Source organism: Schistocerca serialis, chromosome 4 (assembly GCF_023864345.2).
Source record: "Schistocerca serialis cubense isolate TAMUIC-IGC-003099 chromosome 4, iqSchSeri2.2, whole genome shotgun sequence".
NCBI classification, from domain to species: Eukaryota; Metazoa; Arthropoda; class Insecta; order Orthoptera; family Acrididae; genus Schistocerca; species Schistocerca serialis.
In genome coordinates, this window is record NC_064641.1 from 410,279,201 (window position 1) to 410,294,925 (window position 15,725).

The following is a 15,725-nucleotide window of genomic DNA, read 5'->3' on the forward strand; positions in this document are numbered from 1 at the left end:
AATCATTTATATACTGCCGATGGAGTGTACGTGTACGAAGTTAACTGACAACCGACCATGTCTTCTGGAAGCTTCTGTTTCTTTTGTCAAGCAGGGTAATAGTAATTGGTTACATCAGCATTAAGTACATCATTTTGCCATAACATCCTAGAAGTATTGTTTCAGGCAAAAACAACATTTGTAAAGTATTTCTCCGAAAATGTGAGCAGTAGATATGCCGTGCTGTTTATTTAAGAACTGTAGCAGTAACAAACTCGAACAACTCTACAACGTCCTACTTTACACTGCATAAAACAGTAACAAGCACTCACCACTATTACCAGTACTCTTACCACTACGACTGCGAACACATGTCAGAAGACAAAGGAAACTAGAGCCTGTAAATAGGGGAAATGTTTTCTTCAGTCTTTTCCGCCTACGCAAGGGAAGTCAGTGTAATTGGTTTTCTTTTCTTTAGGGGATGCTTTTTCACCTTCTATCCTGCCTTACTCTACTTCCTGCGGTTTGTTGTTTCCAACTTTGTGCTGATAACAGCGTCTTTTTTTTTTTTTTTTTTTTTTTTTTTTTTTAACAGCCACCGTCACTTTGTAAATGGACACCTCTTCTTGCACGTAATGTTCTCTGCAACTACAAGGACGGGTTCTCATGCTAGTAACTAAAAAGCATCCTACATTAAACACAATTTTAATTTCTAGAATTTTCACCATTATTGAGACTGATAGTTTTCTTTCTATTTAAGACAACAGAGAAAATTACGAAATCTATATACGTAAAAATATGAAGTCGTTCACTAAAATATATTTTTCGGAGGGAGGGCGGAAATTACGACCCTCATAATCCCACTACCTCTCCCAACACCACCTTCATCACCTGACAGGATTCGTCTCGCACTGGAGAAATTCATCCGTGGAAAAGTTCCTAATCCATTTTGGAGTGACTAACAACATTGCAACCTGTCTGAAATGGTAATAGCGTGCCTGCGAGTGATTACTTCTATCGCTCATTAGACATCAGACAACTACAAAGGCGAGAATCACTATTCAAGGGCTTTACTGTTAAGCCTTCGTGTCAATGCAAGTTACTCTGAAGAGATAACAACCATGTATAAGAAACTATCCTCCACAGGAAATAACATTAATAGTGTAATGGGTTAAACAAACGTTTGTTTCTCATAAATGTAGACTGTTTTTTGCTAAGCCAGATGCCTTGTGGTGACAACTGCGGCAAGAAAATGGCTTAGAGCACTACGACAACACGAAAACGTATATCTGCTCAGTACTGACGCGATAAGGCCTTTATCTAGCGGTTAGGTTTATAGGTCGTCCTCGAGTACTCCGTTTTATTAGACACAGTGATTTCAACTTCAGAAGCGTCAAATTTCTTCAGGAGCGCAAACGAGGAATTCCCAACGATGAAGTGGGTATTAATCACTGGAGGGAATCCATAAATGCCTCACTTCTAAGCACTACTCACTCCACATAAAAAATGTTCGTCAGCACCAGAAATGTAACGAAGCTTTTCATTAACACAAATTGCACAACGAAAAATTCATTTCACATTATAACCAGACACAGACAATGAACTAAATTTCCTGCATCTCATCATACGAACGATAGTCAACAGACACGATTCACATCCAAAAGAAAACCTGTGCCAACAACGAGCACATCTATCTACAACGAATCAAACTAGCCATTCTGATACTAACAACCAAGCTTTAGATTCGTGATTCATAGATTGAAGAAAAATCCACAAACAAACTGAACCATGCAGAGGAGTACAATTACAAACACTTTGTACTACGTCGAGATGCTCTTCTCAAACAGAGACGTGCATAGCTCAGATATGAGCAATATCAGGCAAAGTCGCAACTGGTTTGTTCGTATGGCCTGCTGTTTGGGATGAGCAACCGCTGACTAGTAACCGTTAGGTACCGTCCCACCGTATAGTGAGTGCTCTGAGAGTTCCAAATCATTTGTTTTAAAATTTATGCATGTCTGTCCCACATTTATTAGCTGATAAGAGTAACATTTAAGTCGTTATATGCCTCATTTGTTAAATTTGGAAGTGTATTGTGTGAACGGAATTATTCCTGTGTTGCATTGTCTTTTCAGTATCCTATTTGAAGTTCCTGTGTATTTGAAGTGTTGCCTATCCTGACGATTATTTTGTTAGACAACATGAGTATGTGTTTTTTTTTTTTTTTTTTTAGTGTGTGGATTCCTTTTGTGTTGTATCCTTTGTGTTGGCATTTTTTGTGAGGGGGCTTCTTTTGTTTTGTTGGTTAGGGGCTTGTAGCCAATGGCTATAACACCCACATGACAGAGAAACTAGACCATAAAATATGCAAACGGACACAGAATGAACGTGCCACATGTACACAAGCTCGTACCCAACAAAACAGAAGAAGCCCCCACACAAACAACACCAACACAATGGACACAGCACAAAAGGAATCCACACACTAAAGAAAAGTACATACTCATCTATACTAACAAAATAATCCACAAGATAGGCAACACTTCAAACACATAGGAACTTTAAATAAGATACCGGAAAGACAACGCAATACAGGAATAATTCAGTTCACACGACATACTTTCAGAAAAATTTAACAAATGAGGCATATACCGGCTTAAATTGTACTCTTTTCAGCCAATATACATGGGACAGACATGCATAAATTTAAAAACAAAACATTTGGAACCCTCAGAGCACTATACAGTGCGACGGTACCTAACGGTTACTAGTGAGTAGATGCTCTTCGCAAACAGCAGGCCATACGAGGAAACCAATTATGACTTTGCCTGATATTGCTCATACCCTAGATACCTGGGCTATGCACAACTCCGTTTGAAAAGAACAGCTCGATGTAGTCGTAGGGTCGAGCCACGCACTTCAACTTTCATGCCACACGGCTAATTCGCTGTAAATAAAAATCTGTAGCTGTGATCCTGTAGTCAAATAGTCTATGCACTAGCCAGAACTGCGAGTAAATGAAATACACAGTTACACCATATAAAAATTAAATGAGTAATTTAATAACAAGGATTTTGTTCTAACGTCTGTTATTGACGTAAACGACAGAGAATTACACTGCGTGATGCAGCGCCCGCGGTGCAGGAGGGGCGGGGGGTAGCGTCTTTGATTAGTAATTAATACGGCCTAGGTCCAGGGTCCGAACTCCGCCACTGATTAAATTTTAAATAAAACTCACATTGGCGGCCGAAGACGTCCAGCTAAGAAGTCACACTCATTCTGCCAACGGCCTTGTCAAACAGGGCGGGGAGCAGACAAAGTTTCAGGCTAATCTTTTGCCCATGGGGTGAAAACTGTCCCTAAAGGCAGAAGAATCAGCAATGATCAAAGGCATGAGGATGCAGAAGGCAACAGAAACCACTGCACTAATTACATGTGATGTGTATCCACAGGTCATGTTGCCTGTAATTAAAAAATATGTCATAACGCACTCTCTATTGGCAAAAGATTCTGGAGCAGTCCCCCATCCGAATCTCTGGAAGGGTACTGCCAAAGGAGGAGGTGACAATGAGAAAAATATAATAACCTACGAAAGTATAATGTTATACGAGTCGGGGCGCGGAATGTCAGAAGCTTGAAAGTGGTAGGAAAGCTAGAAAATCTGAAAAGGGAAATGCAAAGTCTCAATCTGGATATAATGGCGGTCAGTAAAGTGAATTGGAAATAGATAGGGACTTCAGGTCAAATGAGTATAGGATAATATCAACAGCAGCAGAAAATTGTATATCAGGAGTAGGACTCGTCAGGAATAGGAAGACAGAGAGTGTGTTACTGTGAACAGTTTCGTGACAGGGTTTGTCCCATGCGAATCGGCACCAAAGCAACATCGACAATGATAGTTCAGATATACATGCCGATGTCTCAAGCTGAATATGAAGAGACAGAAAGTGTATGAGGATATCGAACTGGTAATTCATTACATAAAGGGAGATGAAAATCTAATAGTCATGGGGGATTGGTACGCGGTTGCAGGGGAAGGAACAGAAGAAAGGGTTACGGGAGAATATGGGCTTAGTAGTAGGAATGAGGAAAAAGACTAACTGAGTTCTTAATAAATTTCAGCTAGTAACAGCGAATAGGGTGTTCAAGAATCACCAAAGGAGGCGCTATGTTTGGAAAAGGCCTGGAAACACGTGAAAATTTCAGTTTGATTACATCGTGGTCCGACAGAGACTTCGAAATCAGATAGTGGTTTGTAATACGTATACAGGATTGCAATGTAGTAGTGATGAAGAGTAGGCTGAAGTTTAAGAGATTAGTCACAAAGAATCAACACACAAAGAAGTGGGATACGGAAATACTAAGGAATGACGAGATATGCTTGAAGTACTCAGTAGCTACAGATACTACAATAAGGAATAGCTCAGTAGGCAGTATAGTTGAATAGTAGTAATCGACAACTCTAAAAAAGGGAATCACAGAAGTTGGAAAGAAGAACATTGGTACAAAGAAGGCAGCTGCGAAGAAACTGGGGGTAACAGAAGAAATACTTCAGTTGATTGATGAAAGAAGGAAGTACAGAAATGTTCAGGGAAATTCGAGAGTACAGAAATACAAGTTGCTGAGGAATGAAATAAATAGGAATTGCAGGGTAGCTAAGATGAAATGGCTACATAGCTAATGCCAGCAAATCAAAAAAGAAATGGTTATTGGAAGGACCGACTCAGCATACAGAAGAGTCAAAACAACCTTTGGTGAAATTAAAAGCAAGGGTGGTAACGTTAAGAGTGAAACTGGAATTCCACTGTTAAATACAGGGAAGCGAGCGGATAGATGGAGAGAGTACATTGAAGGCCTCTGAGACGAGGATGATTTGTCTGATGTGATAGAAGAAAAGACAGGAGTAAATTTAGAAGAGACAGGGGATCCAGTATTAGAATCAAAATTTAAAGGAGCTCTGAAAGACTTGAGACCAAATAAGGCAGGATGAATAGATAACATACCATCAGAATTTCTAAAATCATTAGGGGAAGTGGCAACAAAACGAGTATTCACGTTGGTGTGAAGAATGTATCAATCTGGCCATATACCATCTGACTTTCGAAAATATATCATGCACACAATTCGAAAGATTGCAAGAGCTGACAAGTGCGAGAATTATCATACAAACAGCTTAACAGCTCATACATCCAAGTTGCTGACAATAACAATGCAGAAAAGAATGGAAAAGTAAAGTCAGTATGTGTTAGATGACGATAGCTTTAGCTTTAGGGCACCAGAGAGGCGATTCTCATGTAGCGGTTGATAATGAAAGAAAGACTAAATAAAAATGCAGACACGTTCATAGGATTTTTCGACCTGGAAAAAGCGTTTGGCAACGTCAAATGGTGGAGCAAGATGTTCGAAAGAAACTAGGGGTGAGCTATAGGGATAAACGTGTAATACATAACATGTACCACAGCGAAAAGCGAATAATAAGAGAGAAAGAAAATGAAGAGGTACTCGGATTACCTAGGGTGTAAGTGGGGATGTAGTCATTCAACCTTACTATTTAATCTCTACATCGAAGAATCAACGATGGAAATAAAAGTAAGGTTCAGGAGTGGAATTAAAATTGAGGACGAAATGATATCAATGATATGATTCGCTGATGACATTATTATTCTTAGTGAAAGCGAAGAATAATTATAAGATCTGCTGAATGGAATGAGCAGTCTAATGAGTACAGAATATGGGTTGAGAGCAGATCGAAGAAAGGCGAGAGTAATGAGAATTAGTAGAAATGAGAACAGCGAGAACATAACATCAGAACTGATGGTCACAAAATAGATACAGTTAAGGAATTATACTGCCTAGGCAGCAAAATAACCAATGACGGCCGTAGCAAGGAGGACATCAAAAGCAGACTAGCATCGGTAAAAAGGGCATTCCTGGCCAAGAGAAGCCTGCTACTATCAAACATAGGCCTTAATTTCCGAGAACGTACGCTTGGAGCACAGAATTGTATGGTAGTGAAACATGGACTGTGGAAAAATCCGAACAGATGAAGATCGAACCATTTGAGATGTGGTGCTACAGACGTATGTTGAAAATTAGGTGGACTGATAAGGTAAAGAATGAGGAGGTTCTGCTCAGAATTGGAAACGAAAAGTATATGTGGAAAACACTGACAAGAAGAAGGGACAGGATGACAGGACATCTGTTAAGACAACAGGGAATAACTTCGCTGGTACTAGAGGGAGCTGTATAGAGTAAAAACTGTGGGGTAAGACAGAGACTGGAATACGTCCAGCAATTGACTGAGGACGTTGGTTGCAGATTATGTTCTGAGATGAAGAGGTTGGCACAGGAGAGGAATTCAGGACGGACTGCATAAAACCGGTCAGAAGACTGATGACTCAAAAGAAAGTTTTATTCAAGAAAGGACATCTCAAATAAACGGGAAGTGGTCATGAGATATACAGTTAAAATGCAGACAAGAAATACCCTTATCAGATGCAGCGAAATTACATTGAGCGTTACGAGAATGGCAGCAAAATCCCGATACTAAGTAGTCATCGAAGACACAAAGAAGCTGAGTCCATTTCGGTATCACAATGCACGAAAGATTCACCAGGTCAAATCAGTTTAGAATTCCACACGATGATTTTCAAATTAACACACGCAGTACAAAGCATAGTAACTCGTACTCTGTCTTCTCTCAGTTCCGTGAATGAAGCGGAATTAGTTAGAGTCCTACTCTGGAGCACATTCAGACCTCCCGAATTATAAAATCCCTTCAGAAATCCTTTAAAGTATGGTGGCGCCCGTTACGCACCAGAAATCAAACATCTCCACGTTCGAATACAACTCGTTACCAAAGGCAGATCTGACTCCTTACAGAATTCGACCTAAAGTGCCCATGCGAGTGACAGCCAACCAATTCCCGGTGTTGGGACTTACCTGTTCTCAGTGGCGCTGCTTGTCTCTGCTCCTGGAATCGCCCGAGCCGGCCGCGTGACGTCGCCGTACAGCCGGCTCGCATCCATCCCAGCAAGCAAATTCAGCTCTCCTCAGTACCAGGTCTAGGCAGCCAATTCACTCGCCTACGTACGCGTAGCGTCCCAACAGTAACAGCTCACATAGCACATTTGTAGCCCACATAACAGCTCACAATTACCACCTAAGTTAAGAAAACACAGGTTTCAAAACAGTAAAATCCAGCTAAAGGCTATACCAGAAAGTTACAATAGCAGAATCACACATTACATTTGCTGACCACGTAACAGCCCACGATTACCACCTAAGTGGGTAGGCACAGATTCAAAAACACTAAAACACAGCTATCGGCTGCGCCAAAACTTACTGTAGTAGAATCATATAGCAAATTTGCTGATCACTAAACAGCTTACAATTTACATCTAAGGTAATTTGACGCACATTTTAAAAAATTATCACCTAAGTACAGTAGAGACAGAATTAACAACATTAAAATCCAGCTACAATCCATACCAGAAACCTTGTGTTGCGATTTAGTGAGTGAGCGTATCCTCGGTGGGCAGAGGTCTCATATCGCTAGGTCGAGCCATCCACTAGCAGGATGTGTGCTGGATAACAACGGGGCGGACTTTGCGACGTCTAATTGAACATTTCGTTTCCACCCGTAGAATCCTGAAGTATGGTGTTTTTGTGTGGCACGTTTTTTCCTTTTCGACTTTAAACTTTTATCGTGTTTCGTTTATGGAACAGATTATTAGTGCGAGTTGGTCGAAACCTGTTGGAAACGATGTAGCGAGTGTTTGCGGTGTTCGTCACAATGAGAGGTTTTGGAGGTACTCGGATTGCTGTAGGGCGTTTATTCGTTGTATAAGAGTATTGACGATATCAGACCGATCTCACGGGTCAGAGCGAAGCTGGTGGCCATTATTTAGGCTGACTTACAGAGTTCAGACGATTAATCCGGTTCGGCCACCGAAAGTTTCTGAGTAATTGTGCTAAGCAATATGCTGCATAATTTTCTCTCGTCCATCGCTCGTTGCTAGGCATGCACGGATTTGGTCCGCGAGTGGGATTCGGAAGGAAAGTTTCAGGATGATTTGTAAAAGCAGCCGATAGCGAACGTTATTTGTCAGCTTCAGCCACAATGTTCAACGACGCTGATGACAGTCTCACATTCACGCAAAACACGTACAATAATCTTAACGATCTTAAACAACGTGGATATAACTGAATAAAATCGCACGATAATACATGAAAGAACTTGCCTCCGTCTTGGTTGGTGCCAACAGCCTGCTTGTTTCAGTTAAGTCATAACAGCTTACTCCCTGCGGCTGAGAGTCTTCCGTTGGTGGTGTGAGGCCTAGAGTAGGAATATCTACTCAGTGATAATTGAGATCCTCAGAAAGAGACTGATTACCACAACATCCAAATCCACGAAAAGTAAACGCAAAATATATGTATTTAAAAATTAAGATAAAAATTCACTTGACACCTTCCTAAGAGTCTCCACTCCTTCCCAGTTAACTATGTAGAAGACCAGATGTGACTTAAATCAAAGCAGATAGTGTGTGGTGGTTTTAGCTAAAGTGCTGCATCTCACAGAGGTCCAGTGTGTACTGTAAATATCGTATGACAGCAGAACTAACGCGTTTCACCCTCTCCCACACAACCCCCCCCCCCTCCCTCCACCCCCACCCCCTCCCATCATTTTTCATTTCACTTCTCGCTCCTCACATTTTCTTTCCTCTACCACAGTACAATGCACGTACGTCCACTCGCCTTTTTTCCTCCCTCCCCTACCCACTCACCACAAAAAAACTTCACTATTCCTTCATTATTATTACACAGTATACAAACACACGACACAGTTATATAGAATAACACACATACGACTAACTACAGGGAAAAAAACCAAGTATAGGTCAAAGACAAACTTGTGACTATGCTGGCAACACTAAAAAACGCGATACACATTTACAAGTATACAAATAAACAGTAACAACGCTAAACGAAAAAGTGCGTTGTGCAAAGCGTAAGAAATGTACAGTTCAGCGAGGCAGTGAAAAATCATACTACAAGTATCAGTGTCTAATGAAGAAAGAAATCAAAGATGTGCTAGCAGACGGCATTTCCTGATGTAGACGAAAAACCAAGTAGAAATTAAAATACGTAGTAACAAAAAAATGATAACGGACTGTTTTCCGATCTTAAAAATAAATCAAATTTTAATTATATTTAATTACAGACGACTGATCGTGCTTCAGTTCAATAAAGCGAAACATGTCTGGTGAGAAAAACACGCATTTTCTTGTAGTTGTAACGACAGAACGAAAATACCCTAAGAATTTGTGGTACTTACCGACGAAAAGGAAGTATTTAAATTTGACCGTACCATCAACAGTTACTCACTATTGCTATTATTAATATACACATATGTAGAAATAATTGCAATCTTAGCTTAGTATGTAAACAAACAACGTTACACATGAGTCACGCGACTATTTCAGCCTGATGTTGGCCACATACTGTGCTCACTCCATAGATATTCCTAGGCTATGGTGTGGTGTATGCGCCCAGCTAGCTTCGGGCCCTAGCGAGATAGCTGTATCACCTAGTCAAGGCTGCATCCAACACGCACTTCGCTGTCGACTTGCAACTTGGTAACAGGGCCATGCACTGTTTGTTTCCTAAGACTTGAAACAACTGAGACTTTTCTTATAACAAAACTATACATTTTTCGAAACACTACTGATCTCTCACACGCTGTCCGCCTCCACAGCGTAACGGTAGCGTTACCGCCTATCACGCAAGGGACCCAGGTTCGGGACTGGGTGTTGTGTGTCCTTCGTCGTCACTTTCATCATCATTGACTCGCAAGTCGCCTGAGTGGCGTCAACTAAAAAGGACTTGCAATACGGCAGCCGAACTCCCCGAATGAGGCCTCCCGTCCAACAATGCCATACGATCATTTCATTTCTCACTCGCTAAAAATGGATAACACTAAATGAGTCGGAAAGAAGGAGTATTTCTACATCACTGTCAGTTTTTGAACAGTTAGGCTGTTCACGAACACTGAAGTTGGAGTTAGTCGAATTTGAAAGGAATAGCCTTTCCTTTTCTAAATAATAGAAAACTGAGATGAATAAGTCATCGGTAATCTCTCGGTAATCAGAATGATAACTAAGATACCCGTATAAGAGATACTTCCCAAAGCTACTACGTGATACGTACCGGTTCGTGCTGTAACAGTTGCCGGTGTGTGTAAGCTTGGTACTGTACCCTGTGAACAGACAAGTAGGATCATAAACAGTATGACTTGGAAGACTTGCTCAATGTTACTGGAAACACGAGAATTTCCGCCGTGCAACAAACAGTATATGGAGGTATAAAAGCTTCAGAGTGTATTTTCATTTCTTTTGCGACCAGAAGACAATAGGTACTTATCGTAGGCTGAAAGTCATTTTACACTCCTTTGCCATCAAGCGTATTATCTCACCTGAAATACATACACCTTCACCAAAACAACTGTTTACAGAATGAAGCAGCATCACCGCAAACGTTGATAACACCAGCTCTGTAGCAACTAGCCAAACCTATTTCTCTTTATGAGTGTAATTATCATTGATTTTAACAATGAAGATGTTCTTCAGACTTACTCAGCAGTTTAAAATAGTTGTAAAATGAATCCACACTTTTCTGTCTGCAACAGAAATTTACATTTTTTCTAAACCGCTCAGTAGAGTGTTTAGGCTGCTAACTACGCCTTCCGTTACAAGACTGAACTCACTGCCTAACGTCCAGAAAGCACTTCAGTGGCAAAGTTCTGCTACATCGATATTTCGACTCTTTCAGCACTCCATCGGCCAGACAGTAACAATGTTCGAGGTATTTGGAGTCGCCAGTGTAGTGTTAATTCTTCACGATCCTGTCGACCAGTCATCAAGGTTTTATCATTCACGGAACTGACTGCGATATACTTGTTTTCGCCATAGTTCTTATGTTACCGTATCTTCTATATGGATTTTGTTTCTGGTTGTCTGAATTTCTTTCAGGTTCTCCACACCCCCAATATTTGGATAGTTATCACATTATCACCTGGTGCGGAAATTTTTATTTTATGAGGGGCGAAAACTAATAGGGTTCCATTATGGTTTAGTCACGACTCTAACTTGTATAAAGTGTTCTCTCTTTTCCCCATTTTCTGTTAGAGTGTGGTAGAAAACGTGCACCTACAGTTTATCGTCATCTTTCGGAAACAGAGAAACGTGGATTCATTAGCATGAGTGACATGGAAATGTCTAACCAATACATCCCACAGACAGGCGGCTGTAGTCCAGTGACTCCAGAACATGTGGTGATGAGAGATAGACTCAGGACAATAGCATTTCAAGAGCACTAGGCAGGGGTCCTTGAAGACGACGTTTGGCAGCTCTTTGCTTCAATGTCAAGACAAATACAAGAACGTATTCATGCCTTTGGTTAATATTGTTCATGTACATCCTTTCCGAATGGAATGAAAAGTTAATCATTCAGTACCCATATGTGATGAGCAGCTCCATAGTTTTGACAGATACTGGCTAATGCTTCATGGTGTTGAATTTTTCATTTCCAACAATGCAGTTTACCAAAAGCACCCCATGCCATTTTAATTCGCATTTATTCATTTGTTGTGAGTCCAGTACCATAAATCAGCACTTATACTCAATAATGCATCTTATTAGTATCTACTACACTGATTTAAAATAGCTGACAAGGAAATGATTTGATTCTAAGACTATATTTTATGAGTGAGAGAATATTGTCAAATAGTAAAAACCGAAAGAGAGTGTAATTTCTTAGACTTCACGAAGACAACACACTGGAAACATACTTTAATAACAAAGAAACAGAAAAACTTTGGTGAAATGTGGATGACGTCTATCCACTAGTGTCGTAAACATCCTAAAGAACATAAGTTAAATTCGCTACTACTAAATTCGCTACTACTCATAGGCGTGAATGTGAGCTATAGTAGCCATGACAACAGAAATGAAGAGGCCCAAGCTCAAGAGCATCATCTGTTATGTTCATCTGCTCAGACAAATTGAATACGTTACCAAAGATTATTTAAATTCGGAGTACCAGTAGTATTACTGATTCGTTATTTATTTGTAAGCTCTGAAACCGTCAGGTGAGTGACCTGTTTCATTTATTATAAATTTTGATGGTCTTTCTCACTATATAATGTAATTACAGCTCTATGGTAACCGGTTTAAACCGGCTACCAACCATCTGCAGATCACTTATTGGTTTAACAAAGCACCTAAAGATACACTCGCACTTAATTTGTTTCAGATTTGACTAGATTTTATTTGTATTTCATTATTTTATAAGCAGGAATGTTCATTATCTTTTTATATAAAGTTTACTAAGATGTTAAACTTTGTTCCAGCTTTTGTCTAAAAACTGAAGCCGTTCAAGAATAATGGTCTTAGAAAAGTTGAGAATCACTTTCTAAAACCAGCCAATCGAACGAATAGGTCTGTGGACCTATGTGCTGGCTGCCTCTGTGTGTGTGTGTGTGTGTGTGTGTGTGTGTGTGTGTGTGTGTGTGTGTGTGTGTATTGTGTGTGTGTGTGTGTGTGTGTGTGTGTTTGTGTGTTTGTTTTGGTGGATCTGCAGTTAAATCTGTGATCTAAGGTGAATGGTCCTATTTTGTGGTATAATTTCAGCCACTTCTGTACTTACACATATAGCAATACAGTACGTTAAATAAATATTTACTACGTGTTTCCTGGGTTTCTCGTGATGACGTCTTGTCGTTTAGATTAGATTTGATGCACTTTTCGTTCCAGTAAACTCATAGTGAGGTGATCTACCAGGAACGTCAGAATATAAGAATACACAACAAATATTTACAAACAATAACAGGTATGCCAACGTACCTTCGACAAATCCCAAGTCAAATGCACCTCACTGATAAGTTGAAAAATCTTAAATATATTTTAATTTTAAAGGCAATAAATTCTTAAAAAAAATGTGTTGTTGCTGAATACGCTGAGATGCATATGATAATTCATATGGTATTGTAGCCCTGCACCATAAAGTAGGAAAATAAGTTTACAAGACTTAATTGTAATGATAGCATTACTGCACTGATTTGTACAGAAGTCGCATAATACTCGCATTATTTTATATTGTTAGTAAAATAAGCAGATCAATCGGCTCTGATAAGAAATTTATCATTAGAAGGAATTGACAACCAACAAATTCTATCGGTTTCTCTTAAACTGAACGTTATTAGTAGTTACACTTTTTATGGCTGCTGGTAAGTTATTGGCAAAGTGTATTCCTGAATAATGAATGCTATGAAGTATATCCTATAAAGTGAATGTAATTTTTTTCTTTTTTTGTAAATTTCAAAGATGAATTTAGAATCGATCAGATGATTATTTAATTCACAGATTGTGTATAGCAGAAACCGGCAAAGACTATGTAAGTAGGCTGTTTAGGTTTTCTTATTGGGAACGCCACGTAGCGCTCTGTATGAAAATCATTGTCTGTGCTGTGTGCAGTCTGTGGCTAGTTTGCATTGTTGTCTGCCATTGTAGTGTTGGGCAGCTGGATGTTAACAGCGCGTAGCGTTGCGCAGTTGGAGGTGAGACGCCAGCAGTGGTGGATGTGGGGAAGTGAGATGGTGGATTTTTGAGAATGGATAATCTGGAGGTGTGTACATCAGAAACAGTAGATTTGTAAGAATGGATGTCATGAACTGCTATATATATTATGACTATTAAGGTAAATACATTTTTTATTCTCTATTAAAAACTTTCATTTGCTAACTATGCCTATCAGTAGTTAGTGCCTTCCGTAGTTTGAATCATTTATTTAGCTGGCAGTAGTGGCGCTCGCTGTTTTGCAGTATTTCGAGTAACGAAGATTTTTGTGAGGTAAGTGATTTGTGAAACGTATAGGTTAATGTTAGTCAGGGCCATTCTTTTGTAGGGATTACTGAAAGTCAGATTGCGTTGGGCCAAAAATATTGTGTATCAGTTTAAGCACAGTCCTGCAGAATTTTTCAAAGGGGACGTTTCATATGTCGACCCATAGCCGAGGATACCTCACTGGAATCTTCTGATTTTTTCTTGTAGTTTGTGTAATTAGTGTAGCTATTGTTTATTGCTAGCACGTTATTATAGAGAGAATTTCCTTTGTAGTTGTAGTTTTTCATTGTTGTACAGTAAAACACTTGTGGCATGCATGTAGATTTGCACCAAGTATTTCGCAGCTCCGCTTGCAATTAACTAGATATTATTTTCAGTGATATGTTAATGTGTTTTCTTATTTTGCTCTTCAAATTGTGCTTTTCTGTGTTGTTGTGTGAAATATTGTGACAATAATGGCGTGTGAAAAACGTAATACTAGGCTCCAAAAACTGAGAAATGACAGTGAAGACGAAAGCAGTGTGTTAGCGCCACTGTGTAATGAATTAACTATGTTCAAACTATTAATTTGGTAATTGTGCATAGGGAAATGGAGCGGGCGGCAAATAATGGTGTAGACAGTGAAACAAGTAGTGAGTAGGGAAGCATTATCGATCGATCGGTCGGCAACAGCTCGCCTCAGGAACCCGAAATGACAGAACACAATATTGCAAATACTGTAGACTCAGGTTTTGGGCCCTCACCGTTTTCTCAAATAAGTCAAGACACATTTTCTGCTCGTCAAAATGTAAATGTTGACGGTGCAAATGCACTGCTGAAAAGCATAGAGGAACAGATTCCAGACACTAATACATTATTATTGCAATTAATGCAGCAAATTAAACAAAATCAGAGACAAACACAGCAACAGTTAGACACAATGGAACAAAATCTTCAAAAGCTAGACATAATGGAACAAAATCTTCAAAAGTTAGACACAATGGAACAACACCAGAGTCAAACACAGCAACACTTAGACACAATGGAGCAAAATCAGAGACAAACACAGCAAAAGCTTCAAAAGTTAGACACAATGGAACAAAATCAGAGACAAACACAGCAAAAGCTTCAAAAGTTAGACACCACACTTCAACAAACACGTGAAGATTTAACTACTGAGTTACATAACATTGAATCGAAATGTCAAAAAGTCTGTAATGACGTAAAAAGACAGATTTGTGAGCATTTTCAACCTTTTTTTCGCGGCATGAAAATGCATTACAGAATCACGAAGCAGCCATAAAAGAACTGCAAACTATTGTTCATGAAAATCATGAGACCTTGCAAGCTAAAATTGACTCAGTTGCATCTACCGATTCGGCTATGCAACTTGCAAAAACTCAGGAAAACTTAAAGGACACAGTAGATACTCTGAAAATTGGTTCAGAAAGACACATGGAAGAAATTAGTTCACTATCAGAGAAAGTAGTCGAATTTTGGGATCAGCTAAATAATTTATCTACGAAGGTAGATGATAATCTGAATGACGCAAGACCGGTAGTCTTTACTGACACAGAAGAGTACGAACAAATTAGGAAATTCAAACAAATTCAGAATCAAATTAATACGCAACACAATGGAGAAATCCGGGAAGTAAAAGATCAGCTGATACAGGTAATGCAAGAATTACGTATTTCAGAGGACACTCGCGCTCCAACACGGGAAGAGGGACTTAGAAATACGGAAAAGCCGCAAAATAATAACACAGCGCATTTCGGAAATTATGAAAGAAATTGGCACGGTGCACCGAATTTTGAAATGGAACCGCCGAAACGATGCAACAATGACCGACATGCGACTCACCGA